The sequence below is a fragment of the Pteronotus mesoamericanus genome, unplaced genomic scaffold (genome assembly GCF_021234165.1).
Source record: "Pteronotus mesoamericanus isolate MK-2021 breed Mesoamerican mustached bat unplaced genomic scaffold, CSHL_Meso_final scaffold_705, whole genome shotgun sequence".
Lineage (NCBI taxonomy): Eukaryota > Metazoa > Chordata > Mammalia > Chiroptera > Mormoopidae > Pteronotus > Pteronotus mesoamericanus.
The window spans coordinates 13209956-13219292 of NW_026555326.1; positions in this window are offsets into that span (position 1 = coordinate 13209956).

Genomic DNA, 9337 nt, shown 5'->3' on the forward strand with positions numbered 1-9337 from the left:
CCTGGCCAGGCAGCTCAGTTGGTTGGAGCATCCTCTCCACAGGCCAAGGTTGCTGGTTTGATCCTAGGTCAGGGCACATACAAGAAGCAACCAATGAGTATAGGTAAGTAGAATACATTGATTGATGTTTCTCTCTGTTTCTCTTCCTTCCTCTCTCCCTCTAAAATCAATCAATCAATAAATTTTTAAACATATTAATATTTTAATATATTTAAAATATATTTTTTAAATATTAATATTTTTTAAAACGTTATTTATTTATTTTTAGAGAGAAGGGACAGGGGGGAGAAAGAGAGGGAGAGAAACATGGATGTGTGGGAGAAACACTGATCAGTTGCCTCTCACACGCCCCCAGCTGGGGACCTGGCCCCCACCCCAGGCATGGGCTCTGACTGGGAATCGAACCCGCAACCCTTCGGTTCGTAGGCTGCCACTCAATCCACTCAGCCACACCAGCAAAGGCTAAAAAAAATTTAAATTTTTTTTTTATTGCTGTTCAATTAAAGTTGTCCTCATTGTTCCCCCATTGCTCTTCCCCGCCCTGCCCACCCTCCCTCATCCGTCCTCCCCCACCACCTTTGTCCTTGCCCGCGGGTCCTTCATACTTGTTCCTTGACTTGACCCTTCCCCTTCTTTCCCCCATTATCCTCCTGCCCCCTCCCCTCTGGTCACTGTCTCTGGTTCTACTTTGCTCACTTTTTTGTTGTGTTGATTATGTTCCACTTATAGGTGAGATCACATGGTCTCTGTCTTTCACCTCCTGGCTTATTTTACTCAGCATAATGCTCTCCAGTTCCACCCATGCTGTCGTGAAGGGTAGGAGTTCCTTCTTTCTTTCTAAAAAATAATTTTAAAAATATAAGAGCACAGGGAGACCAAGGGGAGGTGCTGGGGGATGGAAAAAATATATATGAGTATAAATAAAATTCTCGCTGGAAGAGTTGGAATGAAAAGTTAAGAAAATGAGAAAACCGAGCAAATAAAAAGAAAAAAAAAGACAAGAAAATTAGAGAACCAGCCCACAAAAATCTGAATAATGAGTTCCAGAAAAAAAGAAAGAGAGAGCAGAAAAAAAAAGAGGGAGTAAATCAAATCATCAGTGGCATAATTACAGCCCTGACTGGTGTGGCCCAGTTGGTTGGAGAGTCTTGCCCCAAAGTGAAAGGTTGCCAGTTCGATTCTCGGTTCTGGGGAGCGGGTTTGGTCCCCAGTCAGGTGTGTCAGGACTCGTATGAGAAGCAACCGATCGATGTTTCTCTCCCTCTCTTTCTCCTTCCCTTCCCATCTCTCTAAAAATATATAAATAAAATCTATTTATTGAGGAAATGGAAGAATCGTGAGGCTGAGATGGACAGAGGAAAGATCTACTCCATAGGTTTCCATCAATAGATAATACTTAAAACTAAATAAATCAAGAAGTAGTTATAAAAGCATGTTGCTTAGAAACATGGAGATAAATCACAAAAAATTAGTTGAAACAGTTTGTTTGTATGTTGAACGTTGCTGTCTTGGGAGAAAGGGAATGGAAAGAAGTGGGAGCTGGGACCACTGTTTCTGCATTAAATTTTGTAGAACTCTGCGTCTTTAGATCATATGCATATGTAACTTAAATAGCAGCAACAACAAACTCAAATACACAGAAGTGGAATTACCATAATCCTTGGTTCTTAATTGCTTTCATCATTGGTCCACACATGGCCCTCACTGATTTATTTTAGATAACCAGATACAATCAATACCCATATACCTATCATCCCAACCTTTCCCACTAACTGATGCTTTCTTATGCTCCTTTTCCTCATCAGGGTCCCCACCTTCCCCTAACACTAGGTATCCACTGTCCTGAAACTATACATACGTAGTTTTTTACATCTATTATACTCCTGAAAATATTGTTCAATTTTAGCAGTTAACTTTGAGTTAAATCAAAAGGGTAACAACCTGTAAAGGCTTACATTTTTTACTCAGTATTATATTTCTTAGATTCATCCACATTGAACATAGCTGTTTTTAAATAATATTCCTTTGCATGAATCTGCAACAATTTACTATGCATTCTCCTGCTGATGAACATTCGAGTTGTTTCTAAGTTTTCACTGTTATGAACAAATCTGCGATGTTCCCCACATCTCCTAGTGTACACACACAGTGCTTCTCTTGTGTACTGTACACACCTCAGAGTGGAAATAATGGGCCATAGAGTGTGTGAAAGTTAGGCCTTACAACTTGCTGCCAAACTGAATTCCAAAGCAATGTATAAGTAAATCTGCTTGTCCACAACTTTCCAACATCTGGCACTGATGAATTTCCTACTTTGATCTTGATTTGAGTTTTGCTAATCCCTAATGAGCATGAGTGTCCCCTTACATGTATATTGGCCATTTGTATTTTTTTCTTATTTGAAACTCTTTTACATGTATTTTGCCCATTTTCTTTTTTTTTTTTAAGATTTTTATTTATTTTTAGAGAGGGGGAAGGGAGGAAAAGAGAGAGGGAGAGAAGCATCAATGTGTGGTTGCCTCTCACATGCCCCCCACTGGGGACCTGGTCCACATGTGCCCTGACTGGGAATCGAACTGGCGACCCTTTGGTTTGCAGGTCAGTGCTCAATCCACTGAGCCACACCAGCCAGGGTTATTTTGCCCATTTTTGTATTGAGTAGTTTGTCCTTTTCTTTATTGATCTGTAAGTGTTCTTTAAATAGGTAATCTTGGCATAATCTTATCTTGGTTTGCATATATACTTTGAAAAATATATAAACATACTGAAAAAATAAAGGAGAGAGGGCAGAGAAGGATGGGATTTGAAGTGAGAAAACTAGAGGCTTTCAAAGGGGAACAGTAAAGTCAGAGCAGGGCCGAGGTGTGCCAGGCACCCAGGGCTAGAGATGAGCTTACTAGCAGCCAGCACCTCCTTATCCCCGACACTGGCCTGGGGCCTGGCCCAGCACCTAACAATACCTGAGGAATGTACGTGGCGGTGAAGGAATGAATGACCAGGTGAACGAATGAAGCCCCATGTGGTGGCAGAAATGGCCTTTCAGTGCCCCCAGTGCCATGTATCCCCACAGAAGCCTCCACAACTGGCTTCCCCTAACAGGACCAAACCTGCTACCCTATGTGGGGGGAGGCTCTCTCTTCCCTGAAAGGGCCAGAGAGCCCACTAGGGCTCCATCATCAGTCCAGAAAAAGCTCTACAGCCCCTCCTTACCTACGTACCTTCCAGGCTCCTCTCCTGCCCAGGCCTCTGTCCCTGGTGTCTCAGAGGCATCATCCTCAGTGGGAAAGGCTGAAGTGGGAAACAGAGCCATGGCAGCTCTGTGGGCCTGATCCTGGCCCCAGACCTCATTCCTTTAAGCCCCAGGGACCAAGGGGAAAGCAGACAACCTGGGGTCGGGGACTGGACAGAATGATGGGCTTCTCATCCGACCTCAGGTCCCCTTACCTGTAAGTGGCAAAGTTACTTTCAGAACTACTTGTCAGCAAATTCCTGCAAATAATGTTGCTGTGAACAGCCTTTTTCATCTTACAAATTGGAGAGAAAGTGGCGAGAGATCCTCACCCATGAATGAAATAAAATACATACAGTATTCACTACAGCATTGCTGGTATTACCAAAAGAAAGGATACAACCTAAATGTCCCCCACAGGGGACTGGTAGAATAATTTATGACATAGAAATATTGTGAACTATTATACAACCACTGAAATGAATAGGGTGGATCTCCGTGGACAGATATGGAAGAAGTCCCAAGATACGTTAAATGAAAGAAAATAAAGTGCAGAACAATGTATATGGGACACTATGATTTGGGTAAAGGAAATAGCTCTGCATTAGCTTGAAAATTATACAGAGAGAATACCACTGGAAGAATACATACAAAATTAGTAACATTTTTGCTTCTAAGAAGATAATTGGGGTGGCTTAGGGATAGGGGTAACATGGAAAGACGCCTTTTCACCAAATAATCTTATTTACCTTCTAAATTTTGTATCATATACATGTATTAATTGCTTATACAAAAAAAAAACCCTGAATTTTTTAAACAGCAGTCTGGGACTCATGGGGATCTCAGGGTGCTCTGACCCCTCCCCCCGAAGGTCTCTGGCCTGAGGGCTGAGGCGCCATTGCCTCCACAGTTCTTGGAAGAGCAAAGAACCCAGGAATACTTCCCTCAGCGGGGACCCCCGCTGTTCCCTGGCCTGGAAATTCCAGACCCCTCCACATGTGTCTCTATGGCCACCAGAAGTCCACCTCTGCTCATGCTTCTCTCCTGCCTAAACCGTTTAATGGCTCCCACTGCCAACCAATTAAATCTAAACTCTGGGGAGTCCAGCCTGGGCACTGATTTTTTTTTTTTTTAATCCTTCATGTGATTCTAATGCACAGATCAAGTGGAAAGCCCTTGCCTTGCAGCACTGCTGTCCAACGTAATTTTCTGTGATGATGGGAATGTTATCTATCTGCGCTGTCTGATATGGTACCCACTAGCCACATGAGGCTCCCTAACACTTGAAGTGTGGCTAGCATGACTGAGGAACTGAATATTTAATTTTAACCAATTTAAATTTAATATGTATTTATTATTTTAGAGAGTAGGTAAGGGAGGGAGAAAGAGAGGGAAAGAAACATCTATTGCTTGCCATTCATAAACATCCTGGCTGGACCCAGCTGAATCCTAGGGCTATGCCAGACAGGGAATCCAATGGACACCCCTTCGATTTGCAATAGAACAGCCAATCAACTGAGCCATACCGATCAGGGCTCTATTTAAATTTAACTAGTCACATATGTTGAACAGTATGCAGCTTTAGAGAAGGAATCAAATGATTTTTTTCCTTTTTTTTTGAAAGATTTTATTTATTTATTTTTAGAGAGGGAAAGGGAAGAAGAAAGGGAAGGAGAGAAACGTCAATGTGGGCTTGCCTTTCGTGCGCCCCCGACTGGGGACCACTGGGGACTCAGTCACTGTGGACCGAGTTCCACCTGCATACCAAAAGTTCGCGGACTGGATTCCTAGTCAGGGCACAGGCCAGGCCTGGGTTGAGGGCCAGGTCCCCAGTCGGGGGCAAGTGAGAGGTAACCTATAAAGGTATCTATTGCACATGGGTGTTTCTCTCCCTCGTTCTCCCTCCCTTCTTCTCTCTAAAAATAAATACATAAAATCTTTAAAAAAAAAAAGCCAAAACAGAACCTTTGCCCTGGCCCAGCAGCTCATCCTCTCAATATGCCAAGTTCAATCTCTGGACCTGGCAACATACTTAGGTTGTGGGTTCATTCCCTGGTCCAGGTGCATACAATTGATCCCTGGTTCGGTCACCTACGGGAGGCAACCCATCGATGTTTCTCTCTCTCCCTTATTCTCTCTCTAGAAGCAATAAAAAAAGGTCCTCGGGTAAAGATTTAAAAAAAAAAAATCAACCAGTGAATGCATAAATAAGTGGCGGAAAAAATCAATATTTCTCTCTCTCCAAAATATTAAACAAAAATAAATAAAACCCTCACTAAAATTTTTTATGAAGGATAGTATATATAGTTATAATACAAACATTTTAAAGAAAAATAGCTAATATTATTATACTAATGGCTAATAGCAAACACATAATAGCCAATAGTACCTGCTATTGACATATATACATATATCATACACATTAACTGATTTATCAACATCCCCCTTTACAGATGAGAAAACTGAGGCACAGGAAGTTTGAGTAACTTGCAGCAGGTCACACAGTTGGTAAGGGTGGAGGTGAGACTCAAACCCAAGTAAGCGTGCAAGCCCATCCCAACCACACTCACCCACTGTAGTAGAGCCAGGGCATAATGCTGGTACCTTAGAGGCTTGCTACGAAGGAACCCATTTTCTCAAACTAAATCTCACTCAGTATGTAATATGATAAATACAGTGGTAACCAATTTTATCAAACACTTACTATGTTTCAGGATCTGTTCAAAGTATTTTAAATACATTAATTCATCCCTCATTACAACCCTTTTTTACAGACACAATAACTGAGACACCACATTCTACAGACATGCCCCCCAAGACTCAGGTTAATTAAGTAGCTTTCCTAAAGTGACATAGTGTGTTAGCAGTGGAGCAGGTACTCACACCCTGTTACCTCTGATTCATACCCCTCTGATTCCTCCTAAAGTGCATAAAAGCAGGTCTGCTCTTTTATTTTTGGTCACATGCATGAGAGGGGGCAATAGAGATACAGTTTTGAAAACCACTGGTATAAATTACCCCTCTTCTTTTTGTCCATTTTCCAGTGGCACTAACCGGGGCCAAGAAGTGGTGATGGCAGTAGGACACACAGCGCTGGGCTGGAGCCAAACCTCTCTTCTCTCCCTCCTCCTTCCTCTCTCCCTTCTCTCTCTACACAGCCTCCCCCCACCACACACACACACCTCTGTCTTTAAAAGGAAGGAATCTCCCTTTCCGTCCCTCCTTTCACACAGGTGATCTCTTTTACCACCCCATAAGGTAGCTATTTGTATTTGTATTTGCACTTTTACAGTAGAAGAAAATTTTGTTTAGAAATCTTATTTAAGTCTTTGCCAAAAGCGAGATTCAAACCCAGGCCCCCTGACATGCAAACTGGGTTGTTGCCGCCAGAGCACACTGCCCCTTCCTGTCCTGCAGTGCCCTCAGCTCCATCCCTCCTGCTGCTGAGTCAATCTTCCTGACAAGGACAGAACGAGTCCACCCTCATCTTCCCTGACCTTGCTCCTCCACAGACCCGCTTCAGAACCCTACATCCAGATCTGCACCCACAAATCCTCTCTGCTCTGGGGCCCCAAGTCCCCTGACTTCTGTCCTGACCTCCCCTCCTACACAAATGTAGAAGCAAGCACTAGCATCAATAACATCATTTCACTGAGACATTTGTGACTTGGTTCCGAGCTGGACTGGCAGTGTGGGGACCTGTGATCTATGTGTTCTAGACCTTACCACTCAAATGGCAGTTTAAAGCAGCGGCAGCGGCAGCAGCACTGTGGAGCTTGTCAGAAATGCAGGTACCCCAAACCTACTGAATTAGAATCCACTTTTCAAGAGGATTCCCAGGTGATTCGTTTGCACATTAGAGTCTGAACAGCACTAAGACCTGAATCCCAAGGGAAGCAGGCTTATGCCCACCTGCCCCTGAAACTGACCCTCTCTTGGCTGGATTGTTAGGGGCAGCTGTGAGTTGGTTGATGTTATTGTAAGGAGAACGTGGATATTAAATTGCACACAAGGCCTGGGAGATTACAGCAACAAAGGGAACTCAGGTTGGTTTATTGCAACCAGCATCTGTATGGTGAACTGAGACAGGCCCAAGAGATTTGCTGCAGAAAGAACTTAGAAACCTTATTGCCACCTTCAAACCGGATTTTATGATGCAAGAAGGGGAGAAAAGGATGAACTCTTAGTTTTAATGAAATTGGGGTGTGCTAAATTGGAAAAGTTTTAAAATGTCTGTTGCACTGAACTTGTTCATAGTTATAATACTGACCTGGACACTAAAAGGAATACCACTGTGACACTGGGTATACCAAAAAAAATCTTCAAACGCTTGTGACAAGAGTCTCTCCTAACAACAGTTAAGAACAACAAAAAAAAAATATTAGCCTGGCAGAAACTGGACTACTACATTGACTGCATTTCAAAGCAGAATGCATTGCAGAACAAACACCTACTGGAATCTAGCTGCTGTGTTGCAACAAGTTTGGATTTGCTATTGAACAAATCTACAAGCCTGTGGCTGAAGGCATGCTCTCTTCTTTCAGGAGGACCTTGCTGAGTGCCCCGCTGTGCCAGCAGCCTAAGGCCTGGAGTGCCTGTGGACAGGGCCAGAGGGACTCCTATCACAAAGGGGAATGATACTAAGAAGGCACACAGTCATAAACACAAAATTTGTCAAGCGCACTGCTATGCGCAGGACAACCCATGGACATGAAGGACTGTGGGTACTGCAGGTCTCAGCTAATGATAAACGACTGTTCCAAACCTCTGATGTTGGCAGGGCAGCAAGGTTATCCCATCTTACAGTTGAGGAAACTGAGACTAAGAGCTAAGTTCAGGGGGTCATCCAAGTTCTCAGGACTGGTGAACAGCAAGCAGGGTAGGTAGGATGTGGACCTGGGCCTTTTGGCTACCACCTGCACTTCTTCGCAGGGAGACTACATATGCCTTGAGGAGGATCAGGAAATGTGTGGGAAGAAAATCATGTACACTTTACCTATTCAAACCTACACTATTTTGTTGCAAAATTTTAAGGATATGGACGTGTTAAAATAGACAATTCATATATTTTATTTCTAAAAGACTGTGTCTGGAATTTGGGCAAATCCAAGACCAATACAGTGACAGCAAATCAAAGATATAATTAAAATAGTCTCTTTTGGCTCAGTAGGAAGAGACCCGAGTTCAAGTTTTGGTTTTATCTCCACGTAAGATAAAACCTAGGCTAAAATGTAGTCTCTGGGATGCAACAAAATCACACTAGTTCTTTAATACCCAGCTCTATGTAGCCACCTTTGTGAAGCCTTCCGAGATTGTCCCACTCCCACCCCCTAACAGAGGTAGTGCCTGGTTTGTGTCTTCAGTTTATTGATGATTTGGGATTTACTGGCTTCTACTATCTCTTCCCAGTAGAACAGAACTCATTTACCCCCGCCTTACCTAGAGCCAGAGCCCAGCTCTCATTTGCCTGGAAGTAGCATATAGAACTGAGATCTATCTAATGCACCCGGAACGTGGCCACTTTGTGCCACAACCTCTCAGCTACCTCCTGGCAACCAAACTCGAGCCATTCCTCCTCAACAAAGACAGTCGTAAGGCGCAAATTCCCGACGTTTCCAGGACCACCCCACAGACTATAAGCACGTGGAGGTCCGGGGCAGACCTCTGCGCACAGCGGCACTGTGCCCACCCCTTGCCCCGACGCCCAGCATGCTGTCAAGTACGGCGAGCGCCGAGCACACGCTCGTGGATTGGGATGGAGCAGAGGGCAGCGAGACACGGCGAGCAGAAGTCGCCCTGACTGAGTGGAGGCCACGGTTGTGAGCGCCCCACGGAACGGGGGAGGGGCGCCAGGCGTTCAGTCCAGCCGGGCGCCAGCTCCTCCCGCCGTGCGGGCACCCACAGACTGCGGGCACACAAAGCCTGCTCGGCGCGCTCGGCGGTCGGCTCCGCATGTCTGGGTTGTCGCGCGCCGCCTTACGGCTTCAGGTTGGGCGTCGGGCGGTGGCAGGCCTGGGCGTCCGGAAGCTGCGCGCATCGAACCGCGGCGGGAGGGGGCGCCGGAGGGGAAGGAGGAGGAGTGGGGGAGGAGGGAGCAGGAGTGGGGAC